Source organism: Vicugna pacos, chromosome 3 (assembly GCF_048564905.1).
Source record: "Vicugna pacos chromosome 3, VicPac4, whole genome shotgun sequence".
NCBI classification, from domain to species: domain Eukaryota; kingdom Metazoa; phylum Chordata; class Mammalia; order Artiodactyla; family Camelidae; genus Vicugna; species Vicugna pacos.
The window spans coordinates 105771051-105786752 of record NC_132989.1 but is presented as its reverse complement, the minus strand read 5'-3'; the positions used below and the strand labels follow the sequence as shown (position 1 = coordinate 105786752).

General features: G+C 34.6%; 1 long non-coding RNA gene across 1 annotated transcript in view; it reads left to right on the top strand.

Annotated features, from left to right (window-relative positions):
• Positions 1-15702, top strand: part of LOC140689977 (uncharacterized) — a 231174-nt gene that overhangs the window by 142805 nt on the left and 72667 nt on the right. The window lies entirely within an intron of this gene.

Here is a 15702-nt window from a genome sequence, read left to right as displayed (position 1 = left end):
TAATGGGAAAGTATGAACAATACTTTATTCATTATATGCAAATTATTAATTATAATAATATAATAATAATTATAATTGAAAAGCACTGACCAAAGGAAAAATAAAAAATATTAATAACTCAGTAACTATCAAATAAGTTTAATATTTAGTCTAAGACATTCCCTCAATGAAAAATATATGTGTGTATGTTTGTGTGTGTGTGTATATATATGTGTGTGTGTGTATATATATATATACACATTATATAGCATATATATGCATATATGTAAAATGTAAAGCTATGTATACATTGTATATATACATACATACATATAATTACTAATATCCCTTATAAACATAACAGATGCATTCATATTAAATTATATATTTAAATTATTAGTGTAGCATATTAAATCCAGTGATACCTAAAATATTGAATCCAGTAATACATAAAATGTTTAATACATCATGACTAAGTCAAGTTTGTTCCAGAAATACAAATTTAATTTAACCTTTGGAAAATGAATCAAATCAATTTCTATATTAACACATTATAAAACACATGATCCTTAAATAGATATTTAAAGTTTGATACAATTCAAAGCAGCTCAATAACAAGTCTCAGGAAACTGGGGATTAAAGTGAATATCCTCAAATTATTATACATGATTATACATGAAAATGCTACATATAGCCTTGTATTAATGGTGAAATATTAAACAATTTCCTGGTAAACAAGGAAAAAAGGTAATTATTTCCAGTCTTTATTCTCACTACTATTTTTAATATTGCACTATGAACTAGACTTTAAGATATTTAAGAGAAGGTGGAGGATATAGCTCAAATGGTAGAGCGCATCCTTAGCATGCATGAGATCCCGGGTTCAGTCCCCAGTACCTCCTCTAAAAATAAATAAAACCTAATTACCTACACCCTAAAATAAAATAATTAACTAATACAATAGATAAAATATTTTAAAAAGTTATTTAAGAGAAATGTGTAAAGTAAAAAGGGCAATAACACAAAAAAGAGAGTAAGTGTATAAAATCAGAACAGAAGTAAAACTATTTCTACTCAAGGATAAGTTGTCTCTTAACATAAAATACTAAAGAATATGCAGAATAACTACTAGCCTGAATAAACTGAGTAACTTTTCAGTATGTGTGTCAACATAGAAAAAATTAGTATTAGTGTATTTTGAAATACAATAACAAACATCCAGGAAAATAAAATAGACAAATTATATATAAACTACCATAAAATAGTTTGGAGTAGATGTAACAAAAATATTTAAGTTCTCTATACTGTAAACTGCAAATATTCCTAAGAGAATTAAAGAAAAAAACTTAACCTGTTGGAGATATATGACATGTAAATAGTTGAATTACTGAATATTGTTAAGGATATTCTCATAAATTTTTTATAGATTATTTAATGCAATATTGGTCAGAATTCTAAAAGTCTCTTTCATAGGAATTTGTAAATGTATTCCAGAAGTTTTATGGAAAAATCATGACTTCCACTGTGTGTATTCATTTTGATGATTGTACAACTTATTGTTGTGATAAAGCACAAATTAGCTCATTTGTTGATTATTACTTGGATTCTACCAGATGAAGTAAAGTTTTCTCTTAGTAGATATTGTTCTTTAATTGAGAGAGGGCATGAGGACTAGATAATGTGAGTATGAAGTGAACATTAGTCTTTTTGGAACTAAAAGTAAACATAACTTATATATAGAAAAATTTTAAAAGAAGTGGGTAGAGGCATTGAAACACATTAGTAATTTGTAGTAGAAAGTTTTTTATTCATTCTTTTTTTATTGAAGTATAGTCAGTTTACAATGTGTCAATTTCTGGTGTACAGCATAATATTTCAATTATACATATACATACATATTTGTTTTTATATTTTTTCATTATAGGTTAAAGGTATTGAATATGGAGTTAATATCTGTGTAGCAGAAATTTTGATAAATTGTTTTCAAAGAATGGATGATAAATCATCATTAGATTATACTGAATGCAAAAAAGGGAAGATTATCATCATAAAAAATGAAAAAATACAGAAAATTGTTGAAAATGGCAAAGACGTAAATAAGTCAACCTACTTGATGCAGCAAAAATAAGGAACCGTGACAAAGTAGAATAAGAAATTAACAATAAGTAGGAAAGACAAAAAACCAGTAATTTAATTTATGTGGAATTCAAACTATAGCTATATTATATATAATATATCACCTTTACGTGATGAGCATTGTGTTTTCAAGGGATGGGCTCAAGCTCAGTAAGTGCATGCACCTTTTCTTCCTGGGTTCTGGAGACATAAATTTTAAAAACAGAAAGAGGAACAAACTATCAACCTTATTGCTGATAGAAAATATGAAAGTTTTAGGTCCATATTCAAGGTGACCTTAATGGTATTCAGTACCACGTTTAGGTGACCTTATCTATTCAGTCATTGTGGGTAATGCTTTGGGGCTTATCTTACCCCAAAATGGAGAGTATTGAAAACATTATAGAACCTGTACCTACTGTGACCAATGCTTTCTCAAGAGGACATAAATTGACACCATGTTGAGGATGTTCTGTTGTTCTTTCTGAATTTTTCAATTGGATAAAATTTCACCTTTCAAGTACAAAGTAAATAAAGTCATAATAGAGTTTAGTTAGGACAGTACTTTGGAAAAATGCATTTGAATTTAAAGCAATAAAGGGAGAAAGACCTTTTATTTTACTCTTATTTTCTTGGTATTCACTTTAACCTTTAAATCTAGCAAGAATGGGCTGTTTTACACAAAAGAGGACATCAGAAGCCTGTCCAGGCTCCACTTTCAAGAATTTGCTCTCCAGACACCAAAGGCTATGACTTTCAGAGAAACCGAGGACCATGGAGGATTTGTATTTTGTTGTCTGAGGTCTCTGAAGTAGTCAGAGCATTGATGAAATCAACTCTAAAACACTCTGAAGCCAGGACTAAAAGCTCCTCTCCATTGCACATTGTGTGTGTCCTTTGCCAAATAACAATATCAGAGGGTCTGCAACATAGTGAAGTGAGGACATTAAAATAAAATGCATAAAGCCAGTCCTATGTGTGTACATAACATGGAAATGCCTCAATGCAAACTCCTTCTATAATCAAATTTCTATGCGGTAATTAAAATTTAATTTCCATACTCACTGAGCAGGGGGAGTTGGGGGAGAGAAAGAGAGAGACGGAACCAATCTCTAACTCCACAGTAGCTAAATAAATGTTGTCAAAGACAGTAGCCAGAACTTGGTGGGGTTAGAGAGGAAGCAGGCTGGTTCAATGGTCCATAATTCATATCCTGTGAAATTCGGCTCAAATAGAAAATATATCTGACAAGAAGTTAATTTTGGGCACTGTGCATTTTCCTCATTGGTGGGAAAAAAATAACTGGTCTAAGCAAACTACGTTTCCTCTTAGTGTTGAGTAGGAGACGTGCCATCTAGCAAAGCTTTTGGATTGGTATTGTCACCAGTTACTCTTGAGGGACGCTTCTTTACTAGCTTTCATTATCAAAACTTCATAATTTCCGTTTCCTCTCATGCCTTAAGTTTCGAGGACTTAGAGCGGTTTCACTCTAGGTCCACTTGGTGACTTTCCCTTCACCATCTCTTCAGAAATCACAGTTGAGTCTGTGCCCCCGGAGATGTTTCCACCGCCTTTCTGTGTGTGTGTGTGAAATCTTTATTGAACTGTAATTTACAGTTCACCAATTTAAAGTGTACAGTCCCGTGGTTTTAGTATATTCATGGAACTGTGCCATGATCACCACAATCAGTTCTAGAAACTTTGCATTATCCTCCTTTAAAGCACCCCTTCTCTTGTAGCAGTCATTCTCCATGTCCCCTCGAGCCTGCCCACCCCTAGTCCTAGGCAACCACTAATCTGCCTTCTGTCTCTATTGATTTGTCTGTTCTGGACGTTTCACATAAAAAAGAATGAAGTACTGATTTATGCTACAGTATGGTTGAACCTTGGAAGCATTAGCCTAAGTGAAAGAAGTCAGTCACAAAACAGCCACATATTATGTGATTCCATTTATGTGAACTGTCCACTGCCTTTTGTTATAGAATTTCTACATCTGCAAAGCAAAGAAGTTTCTTCTCACATTTATTTCTACTGTGGAATTGCCCTCAGTAGATTCCTGAGCTGAAGCTGTGATGGATGTTTCTGAAGTTTGAGTCCCAGGATTCGCATAGGTTACTGGACTTGAATAACTTCCTCTTTTTATCTTTTCTTTTTTATCTGATCGAGACATTTGTTTCTCCAGCATTCACTTACACTTTTGATATTTTGGTGCTTCTCAATATAAAGGTACGAAATCAAATGCTTGTGTTTCTCTTTGAAGTATCTATTATTTAAAAAATCTTGTCTAACTTCTTTTTCTTTCTTACTTAATAATTCCACTAACAAAATATTTTTCCATTAGTCTAGCTAGGCTTACACTTAACAGACAATTATTTTGCCTGTACCTCTTTAGTATCTTTCATCTACTTGTGCCTTTGTAAGGCTTATTTCTGTAATTCTTCCGACATTACTCAATCCCCAGCCATACATCAGTATGTACACCTGCAGTAACTCTATCTCCTGACCTAATGCTTTAATTATTTTATACCAACCCTCATCTTAAATGTATATAGATTTTTATAACCACTTGTTATAGCTTTTACCTGCCTTTAAGAGCAGTTTCCATGTAATAATAAAATCTTTTTTCTCATGTTCTCTTTAATAGCAGTTTAGCATGATACTTTTTCTTAGTTTGCCATGTATATTTTACTTAAAATGTATCTTTTAAAAATATAAAATAAGTAAAATTTTACTTCCTTACAAGTAAGGATTTCACTTTTGCTCTGTGACAGGTGAAAATTAGATGCTTTGCAATTGAAAAGCATCTCATGTCATTCTGCCCACTGATATTTAAAGGATACACAAGGACTCTTTGATACAATAAAGTTTTGCTTCAACTGAGCGTGTTTAGGAGAAGTTGGGCCTGAATAAAAAGTTGTGACAGGCTGTACCCTGAGATCCTTTCTGCCGTTGGGGACATTTGCCTTGCTAAGATCCCTCGGGTCTTTGAGCCTTAATTTATGTTTCTGCCTCTCTATAAAGAGATAATCATTTGTAGACAAATCTTCTTTGATCTGTAATGAGCCACCAAGATCAAAACACCCTGTAGTCAGATTAAAGACCTTCACTCTAGTACTGAAAAAAAAATCACAAACGTAAGAACTCTCTTAGTCTAAAACAAGCTTCTCAGAACACCTAAGGAAAAAAATATATATATCTGTCAAAAAATAAGGTGCTAACATCGATACCATTCTTCAGTCTCCAGCAAATTCTCCCCATATAAATGTTGTGCTTTCCTGAATTCTGTTTTTGTTTTTTTTTCTTATTATTATTCTTAGTCCTGTTGTGGAGGACACTCAGGATGTCCAGCTGTTAGCACCCATCTTCCCTACACAATCTGAAATATAAAACTGCAGAGTCATAGGTGAGGTTAGAAACATCAGTTTGATACTCAGAGCACAGTGCAGAACTTCCCCTGCAACACTTCTCTTCTGCTCGGACCTGATGCACTCAGATCTCCTGAAGGAACAGAGTAAATTCTGTCCCCTGTTATTTTTCCCCAAATTTAATTAAGTAAGTTACTCTACTTTTCTAGGTTAAGAATAGAAAAAGGTGGGTGTGGAAGGAGGCCCAGAATGTGTTTGAAGAATAAATTTCTTTTTAGAGAAATCATGAATAGAAAAAAGAAAAAAAAAAGTCTGGCAAAAAAATGCCATGTAAATAGCAAGGAAAAAAGAGCATAAGTTAGTGCATAATACCATAGACTGATACAACAGTTAATATAAAATGTGGAAATGTTGGCAGAGTCAAATAATGTAAATTATTAATAAGTATGTCAGAAAATTGAGTCGACTAGGCACTCTAGTTGAAGCATAAACTGTGATCTCTCTGGAAAGCAGTATGACAGTAATGAATGAATTTCTGTCTGTATCTACCTTAAAACCCAGATATTCTATTCTTGTGTATTCACTCTGGAGAAACTTACACTCTGGCCCATGTATATATTATGTACAAGGATAGCAGAGAAAATTGGCTTATAAGAACAAACGAATGGCAGGTGTATATCCTAGAATTATACAGCACTTATAAAACATAAGCTAGAGGTGCATACAGGACCACACACTTTTTAAATGTAATTCTCGATGAAATATGAAAGAGACAGGACTTATAGAACCATATAATTTATGTTTATTAGGGCACAGAAACACTCAAAACAATGCTGTTTATTTTATGAGGACACATACATATTCAATAATATCTCAAACAGTAGTATGAAGGCCAAGCAGAACAAAGAAAACAGAAAAGGACTCTTACAGTGATCTGTAAAAGTAATTTGCCACGAATCAGAAGAGTAATCATTGATCTTCACCAGAGTTTGCCCACAAATAAATTGTAAACAATAACAAAAGACAAGAGAACACTCAAGAGAAAAACATGCAAGTAATAAATTCAGGAAAATCACAATAGAAATCCAATGCCAAGGACTCTATTAAGAAATTCTCAAAAATCACTAGTCATTGGAACAATGCAAATAAAAACAATAAGATATCAAGCTTTACCATTCCATTTAGTAAAATAATTTAAAGATATTAAAGTAATACATGTTGGCAAAAATATCTGTAAAATAAGTGGTGTTCTTCTTTGCTTGTGGAAGTGTAAACCATAATACATATATTACAAAAGTGTAAGCCAAAAATAATGGAAAAATTAACAGGCAATTCTGTTACTAATTCATGTCATATACACATGCATCAGGCATAGAAAGTTTAAGAATACTCATTGTAATTTTGATTAGAATAGTGAATAATAAGAAAAAAATAGAAGTTCATCAATATGTACAATTAAATAATACAAGTATAATTTCTATTTAGTAGTAGTTAAAAATGAATCCCACAGATATATATGTATTTATACAGAAAATTTCATAAACTCAGCAATTTTTTTATTTTATTAAAAACAACATATCATCATACGTTCATATATATGTAAATATATGTAAAGTTGTCGAGAAGGATGACCATCATACTAGGAAAAAAATGTTATATCCAGCAAGGGGAATCGGATTGAATTTGTATAAATAGGACTAAATAAAATACATTTAAACACATGTTGAATTAAAAAATAACAAGAACCAAAATACAATACAACTAAGCTGAATTAAATAAATAGGGAGACAGATTTAATGTCTTTTTGTTTTATTGATTTAACTGTAATGAATCTAGTAACAATACTTTCTTATGGCTATCCCAGAGCTCATCTGTAATGTGTATGTCCATATTGTCCTTGAAGGACTTCCTGTGCTCAGGCAAGGATACTCATTACTCTAACCCATCCATTTACCTGGTGCATTGGTTGGGATAGGCTGGGTTATGCCAGTATAATAAACAGCTTCCAAATCTGTTTGGCTTACAAAACGAAAGTGTATTTCTCACCTATCCAATCATCTACCCCAAGTCAGTTGCATCTTGTCTTCCCTTAAGAACCCATGCTCATGGGACTGCCGAACTACAGAGAAAATAAGACAAACTGCTCTGACTCTCAAAGTTTCTGTTCAGAAATGTCATGTTTCTGCCCACAGTTAATTGGCTAAAGTAAGTTACATGACAATCATGAAACTACTGGAGTAGGGAAGAGCAGTGAATAATTTTTCATGGTAGAACCACCTAACGGTTGGTTTATAAAAGGAGTCTGTACTATACAAAATAGAGTTCTAAAATTGGATTCACTTAATTCAGCACTTAAAAACATTTGAAACCAGCTGTAAAATGCCATGTTAACATGTATTATAGCAGTTTAACATGAGAGTGACTTGCTGTGTGAGCCAGAAGCAACAGCATTTGCAGGTTGTGATGACAATGCTTCTTGGTGACTGACGGCATCAAAGCTGGAAGGGTGGTGAAATCTGACCATTCACTATAGGTCTTGGAAAGATTGCTCATTCTTTTATTTTCTGTGTGTTATGAAGGGTTCTGGATAATGGATACTGTCAAAGACAAACACAGCTGGACATTAGCTAAAGGGGTATAAGCAGATTTTATTCATATTGACAGTAGGGGAAAGAGCTGAGCTCCACTGCGATTTGTGCAGAGTAGATTGATGAGAGCGAAGAAGAGTGAAATGGTGGTTTTCAGGACTTACCTGGAGAGTGAGGGAACTGGGGAGATGTTAAAAGATACAAACTTACAATTAGTAGATGAATAAGCTCTCCAGATCTGATGTACAAAATAGTGATTACAGTCAACAATATTGTGCTATATACTTCAAAATTGCTAAGAGACTAGATCTTAAATGTTCTTCCTATGAAAATATAAATGACAATTATGTGATATAATAGACATATTAGCTAACTGTACAGTGGTAATCATATTGCTATATGTAAAGTGTATCAAATCAACAGGTTGTACAACTTAAACTTACACAATGTTACATTATAGCACTAATTATAGCACTGACTAATTGAGAATGAGGCAGTGGGTGGGAGACAGCAAGACCTTGAACAGAATCTGGAAAGGGAAAAAATTACAAAAAGCAGCAAGGAGGGCTTGGTCCATGTGAAACCCACCTGGGTTTGGTAATTGTCGCTTACTGAAGTCAGTTCACACCCATCAGGACTGGGAGACAGAGGTCCTTATCGTCAGATGTTGGCTGCAACAAGCAGTACATTATTTTGGCAGCCTTTAATCTTCTCAGGCAGCCTAGTGTCTTCCTAGGGATACAAACGTGAGCTGGTAGAAACTAGGTTAGAGTTTGTTTACATCTTTATAAGCCACGCTGAGACCTAGTCAAGATGAGGGCTGCGAGAAGCTTGCCTAGATTTTGATCAAGAAAAGAATGCTTGCAAATTCCTGTATATGGGAAGTTTTCTGCTGCATCCTAGGAAGAAAAAAAAAACATTTTTATACTTTTTCACTCATAAAGTAAGTTTACCTTATTACAAGAGTAAATCAGAAGCATGTAATTATAAGGATATAATCCTATATAACCTGTTTATCATATTTCTCTCTAATTTTCTAATAGGGTATAAAGTTCTTTGAGAAAGATTTTTCCCTTTTTGTAGCCATCTGAGATTATTTATATTATTCATTTTTTTGCCTCATTAGTTAATCCCAATTGATAGATAACAATCCTTAGTTCTTGAATGATCACCCTATTATATGCACATTACTTTTTTCATTGTAATTTATTTGGTTAATTGGCTAATGTCATGATTTGTGCCATTACTAACAAAAACTGGCTGAAGATAGGACCTTAATACCTTAAATCATTAAAGAAAAATTGAATCATCTACATTTGCCAAAATAGTTAGAAGAATATAAATCTTTAGTATGGAAAGGTCCTTGAAATCAGTTGGTCTATGAGCATTCCTAAAAACAAAACAAAGCAAAACAATCAAACAAGTACAAATCAACTATAAAAAAAATTCCCTTTTATGTTTACATTTGGTCCCATGGTTCTAAGGCACTGGAGATTGATGGCACAGTTGTATCATACAAGGAAAACTGACAAACCCTTAACTGCTCGGTCAAGTGTCAGCTGTTCCAGGGGAAGAAAGTCTGCTTCACCTCTCCACAATAATTATTTCCTGTAAATAGAGTTTTCAGAAAATAGCTTCAGAAATATATGCAACCTGTGTGTTCCTCTGTGACCATTTTAACCTCTTCTTTCCTCGGGTGATTAAGGGTGAGCATTGCACACATTATGCGGTGGCCCTTTTCCTGAGTTCACCCTCAACATGTTCAGGAGCATTCCAAATTAAATACACTTTCCATTCAGTGAAAAGTAGAAAAAGAACTATACTAAAATCAACTCATTATATGGTTCACACTTTAAACAAGGTTTGGAATGGCTTTTTAACCCTGGATACCCTTAGAGGATAGAAAATCCAAAATGCAGCATATACTTTAGTCCCATTACCTTAGAAGACAGAGCTCGTGAACCTCTTTTAGCAGGCAGAAATGTCTTCACGTTCAAATAGTCCCATGAGTCCCATATTAGACAGAACTGCATCTGCAAAAGGACTGTTGGCCACATCTCCTGAAATTACATTTCACCCTGTAAAATACATTCTACCTAATCTGGATGACACTCATCGTGAGAGAAAAACGAACTAGGATGATAATTCCTGCCGAGGCCAAGGTCACTCTAACCATCCCCTTTTCCTTTACTTCATTCTCCTTACTTTCTGGTACTTTCTCTAGCACTTCTTCAGACTTACTCATGCTGGGCCCAGGTCTGAGCCACACAACTATGGCTTACAGACACAGATGGCATTAAGGGAGAAAGACATTCCTCACCCAAGTGTGTGTGTGTATGTGTGTGCTCACGCCCATGCACACAGGCCAATCAGAAGTGCTCAGTTTTGTGGTAATTTTGAGATAGAAAATTAACTTTGTCCTTCTTTTCCTTCCTTCCAAATTGAAAAATTGACACAGCCAAATGAAGAGGAATGAACAGGACCTGGGTTAATATTGGTGAACTGATAAACTTGATAGCATAGTATAGTTTATCCCCAAAGCGAATATGGAGTTTCTTTACTTTCTAGACTTGAATCAAGATCTTGCGAGACACCAGAGGGAAAGACATTGACGCAACTAATTTCATGGATGTCTGTGATTTGTTTTATAAACCCATGTGTCAGCAGAATAGAAAGCACTGAAAGAAGATAATAAATAGGTCTAGATGTCCATGTGTATCCACCGATTCTACCCTTTATTTTGGTTGGTTTGCTCCTTTCCTGGGCACTCAGAATTGTAAGGGTCAGTAGAAGCAAGCTTCCTTCCCAAAAGTATTCTGGCGAGACTGAATTATCACAATCATTTTCTGTGTTACAGACTATATTTTAAAGGGTTTTGTAATGGATGTTCTTGCTAAATATATCTTAAAATATGTAGAAGCTAATTTAAATGAATAATTTCCAAAAGCATAACAAAATACATTAAGGACTATATTTGGTAATGGGAACAGCATTAGGTAGAGAAATCTTGATTATCATTGTGAAATATACTTAGACAGGAACACTGTTAATGGTTACACGAATGAAAAATATAGGGAAGCTTTTAATTTTAAAGTAGTAAAACCAGTTTTAAAAAATGTAAAATATAATATTTTTGTAAATGTTTTTGCTTAGGAACCACATCTAATCACACATCATGTTTTATTATGTATTTGTTATTATTCACTTATTATTCCCTTGAGATTGTAATCAAGGGACGCAAAACATTTATCACAACTAAGTATACCTTGCATATTTGTTAGTTTTTTTTTAACCAGCATATGGTTTTTAGTTAGCATGCAAATGATTTTTTATAACTTAAACTTTCCATGTATTTGCCAAGCATTTATCATTTCATTATAAAAATTGCAGGAATTCAAGATATTAGTCGTTAATTCAGTCTTCCATCAAATAAAGGAATGATTTCTTCAGCTTTCTAGATGTATTATTCCTTTTTTTTTCGTCTCTTATTCTCACCTTGATGCCCTGTATCATTTCCCAAGCATCAGTCAGTCACATGCATGTCTAAGTAGGCCTGTATTGTCATGACACATACTGCTCCACTTAGATTCTTTCTACTCTATCTTCCATCAGACGCACAATGCCCTTTCATTGCATCATGTCACAAAAAGTTAGGGTTATTTGTTTGGGTTTGTTTCCCCAGTAATAACAAACAGGTGGAACTTGAAATTTATGTTAGTTATGTTTATTTGACATGTTACATATTAGTGGATAGACTTTTAAAAGATATTCATGTATTATTGTACCATCTTCTCTAATATTTCTCCCTGACATACTGAATATTTCCATCTTCATTATAAATTACATATTCTTTATTTTATTATTATTTTTGAGATCTTTGTCTTCTCTGAAAATTTTCCCTTCCACTCTAAGTTTTGTTCTTATTAATCTCACCTTCATTCGCTCAGACTTTCTTATTTCCTTAAAATTCCTTAAAAGTATATACATGTAGAACTTCCTTCTTTCTCTATAAAACTCAAGTAAATGTTCCTCTTTGTTTTGGGGGCACATAACAGCTAATTCTAATTTAGGAAATCTTTCCTGTAAGTGTATACACATCCCTTTAAATTATCTGCTTTTCCACTGTTTAAAAGAAAAGAAAACCCAAAAAACCTACTTTAAACAGGAGAGATGAGCACATGGAGAAAACTGGCAGGGATGGAATTCATCATAATTGTGAAAAGCCATGTTCTCTGGCCAAAAATGTTTATGAATGGGCAGGTATAAGGAAGAAGTTTGGGGTCCACTGGGGCCATTTACTAAGGCTCTCCAAATTCTGGGGCACTTTTCATGCTTCTGCTGAGTAGATCAGATTATGATTTGAATCTGTCAATGGAAAATCTCATGTAAACATGCCTCTTTCATACAGCTGATGTGCAGTGTTTGTACGAAAGGCAACAGTATGTGTGCGATACCCTCAACACATATAAATATAGTCATAAAACACCTTTTTATAGTAATTGACAATCTATATTTCCTCTCATCATCTTCCATCTACTCCACAGCCCAAATTCCAATTCCGTAGGTAGATTTATTTCTTGCATTTATTGTCTTAGAGATTGCATCCCAACGTGTGGATTTATGTATTATCTGTATGCTGATGACTTTTGGAATGTAATAAATCACTGAAAATATTCTGTTTAAAAAATAATTTATTATCTCTCAAGGGTCAGGCTGGCTGACTGGACTCAGCTAAACAGTTGTCTTTCAGAATCTTTAATGCAGGTGCAGTGAGCTGCCTGTAGGACTGCTTGGTGTCATCTGAAGGCTTAATTAAGCTTTTCCTCCAAAATGTCTTTTTCATTCATATGTTTGGAGTCTGGGCTGGTATGGATGGGCCAACTAGGGGCTATACAGACATTTCTTTCTCTCCACGTGGCAACCTTGCACTTCACAACATAACAATCTCAAGTTTGTCGAACTTCTTATATGGCAACTGGCTTCCTCCAGAGCAAATGTTACAACAAACCCAAGTGGAAGCTGTAAGACTCTTCATCTAGGCTTGCAAGGCATACGCCACCACTTTGGCCACATCCAACTGATTATTAATGAGTCACAGATTAGCCCAGATTCAAGAGAAGGAGACTAACCAAGAGCATAAACACAGGCAGATGTGGTTCATGGAATGGCAGACATCTTGGGGAATTAGCCACTGCAAACTTCAAATGATATCTCCTTCCTTACTCATTGATGTGAACTGAAGTATGTCTCCTCAAAAGTCATATATTAAATCTGTAGCCCCCAGTGTAATGTTATTTGGAGATGGAGCCTTTGGGAGAGAATTAGGCTATGAATTTGCATAGGATTGTAAGCGTAGACAAAAGGGAAATCTCTCTCTGCCCCGTGGGACACAGCGAGAAAGCTGCCAAAGTGAGGAAAGGGCTTTCACCGAGAAGTGAATGGTTGGCCCCTTGACCTTGGACATCTAGCCTCCAGGACCGTGAGAAATGCATTCCTATTGTTTGAGACATCCAGCCTGTGATGTTTTGTTACAGTAGGCTGAGCTAGGTAAGATGCTTATAAACTCTGTTCTCACTCATCAGCTATTTACCTACAATGAATGTCTCATAAAGATTTTAAATTCAGTATGCTCCAGTGTCAATTCCTGGTGTTTCCTCCAACTTATTTCTGTCTATAGTCGTCTTCACTTCAGTGACAGCAGCTCCTTTAATCTTCTAGTCATTTGATCTCAGAATCTTAGAAGCATCTTTAACTTCTCTTTTTCTTTCATAACATTCCATTCAATATTTCAGGAAATCATGTTATCTTTACCTTCAAAGTATATTAGGAATCCAACCATGCTTCACCTCTTTCACTCCATCCTGGTGTAAGCATTGAATTTTTAATCATCTCTGGTATGGACTGTTGGCACTAGTCTTCTGAATAATTCCATCGTTCCCATCCTTATCCCCTATTGTCTATTCTCAGCACAGCAGCCAGAGCGATCTGAGAACCCACAAGTCAGATCATGTCTCTCCAGTGCACCAAGCCCTGAATTAAACAACAAAAAAACAAGTACCCAGAAGGCTCTGGGCAATATAAGCTCCCATTCTCTCTCTGACGTCATCTCTAGTCTCTGCCTCTGTTCACATCAGCCTCACCGACCTGCTACCTCTTTCTCTCGTACACCATGTCTTTGCACTGGTCTTCCCCTCCATCTGGAAAGTCCCCTACCCCATATCTGCATGTATACCTCTCTCAAATCCTTCCAGTTTGTGTTTGGGCTTTTTCAAGATAAAACTGACTGGCCTCTTTGAATGTACAAAGCCTCAGAATTCTTATTCCCTAGTCTGTGGTTTCTGTAATCTGTATTACCTTCTCACATGCTTTACAATTTTCTTTGTTATGTTTATTGTCTCTATCAGACCACTGGGATGTACGTCATTAAAGAATCTTTGACTAATATCTTCATTGCTGTGTTCAAATCACCTTGAACAGTACCTAGCACATGGTATGTATTCAATAATGCTTATTGTAATTTGTGAATGTTTCTCAAATATCCAAGAAGAAACTGTGACCCTCAGCGAGAGTCTACTTATAAGTGTATGTGCATGAGCATGAGAGAGAGAGAGTGTATACTTGTGCGCGCGTGTGTGTGTGTGTGTGTGCATCCCCTGAATCTGGAGGAGTAACTTGGAAGATAGTCAAATACAGATAGCAGCCTTGGCATGGCGCACACAGAAAAGAATATTCCTCATGGAAAAGGATTGTGTTAAAGTCTAGGGAACTGAAAGGGAATTGCATAGAAGTAAAGATTATGGATTTTAATATTTTAGATGATCTACTTTTTGTTGCCAGAAACTGGATTTACTGGGATAAGACAGATGCAGAGAGAGCTGTAATAGTCAGTGTTTGCCGGCACTGAATACTGGGCTACAATTTATGGACTTCAGTCTGCTAATTCCCCTGTATATTTAAGAGGGTAATTTGAACAGTGATTTGATAGGAAGAGGTTCCAATGGTAATTGCACACCCATTTATTAGCAAAAACTGGGAAGGCACAAGCAAAGCTTCAATTAATTATAAGCAAAGAGGGAGAAATTGTGATTTGAGGCCCATAGACCAAATCCTACTGAATAAAAGAGAAGAATGTCATTTTGAATTATAAGAATAAGAACAGAACTCTGGAAATATTTTATCAGAGAAATAAGAAGGTAAATTTTTGACAAAAAATGTTTAAATCTTACTATAATTCAAGAAAAAAATTTCATAAACTGGATAGAGATAGATAAAATTGAAAGAACAATCTGTAAAAACCAAGTGGCAAGGATAGATAGAAAAGGATGTGTGCTGGAAAACCTCTCAAATACAGAAAATAGAGATCCAGTGTTAGAACTGCTCATTCCAGAAGAAAATACCAGAATATCTAGAACAGAGTTTATCGAAGAATATAACCAAAGTGTTCCAGCCATGATAGAAGACCGGCTAACATAGACCCAGATTCTCTTCAGCTTTGAGGTAAAATAAAAGAAAGTCCTTCTCACGTTCGTTCTGATAATAATTTGTAAAATTACCAATAAATAAAAATACTTTAGTTATTGGAGAGGAAAAGTCTTAAAAAAGAAAGATTTGTTGTTGTTGTTGAATAAAGGAATCAACAGATATAAGGAAATCAT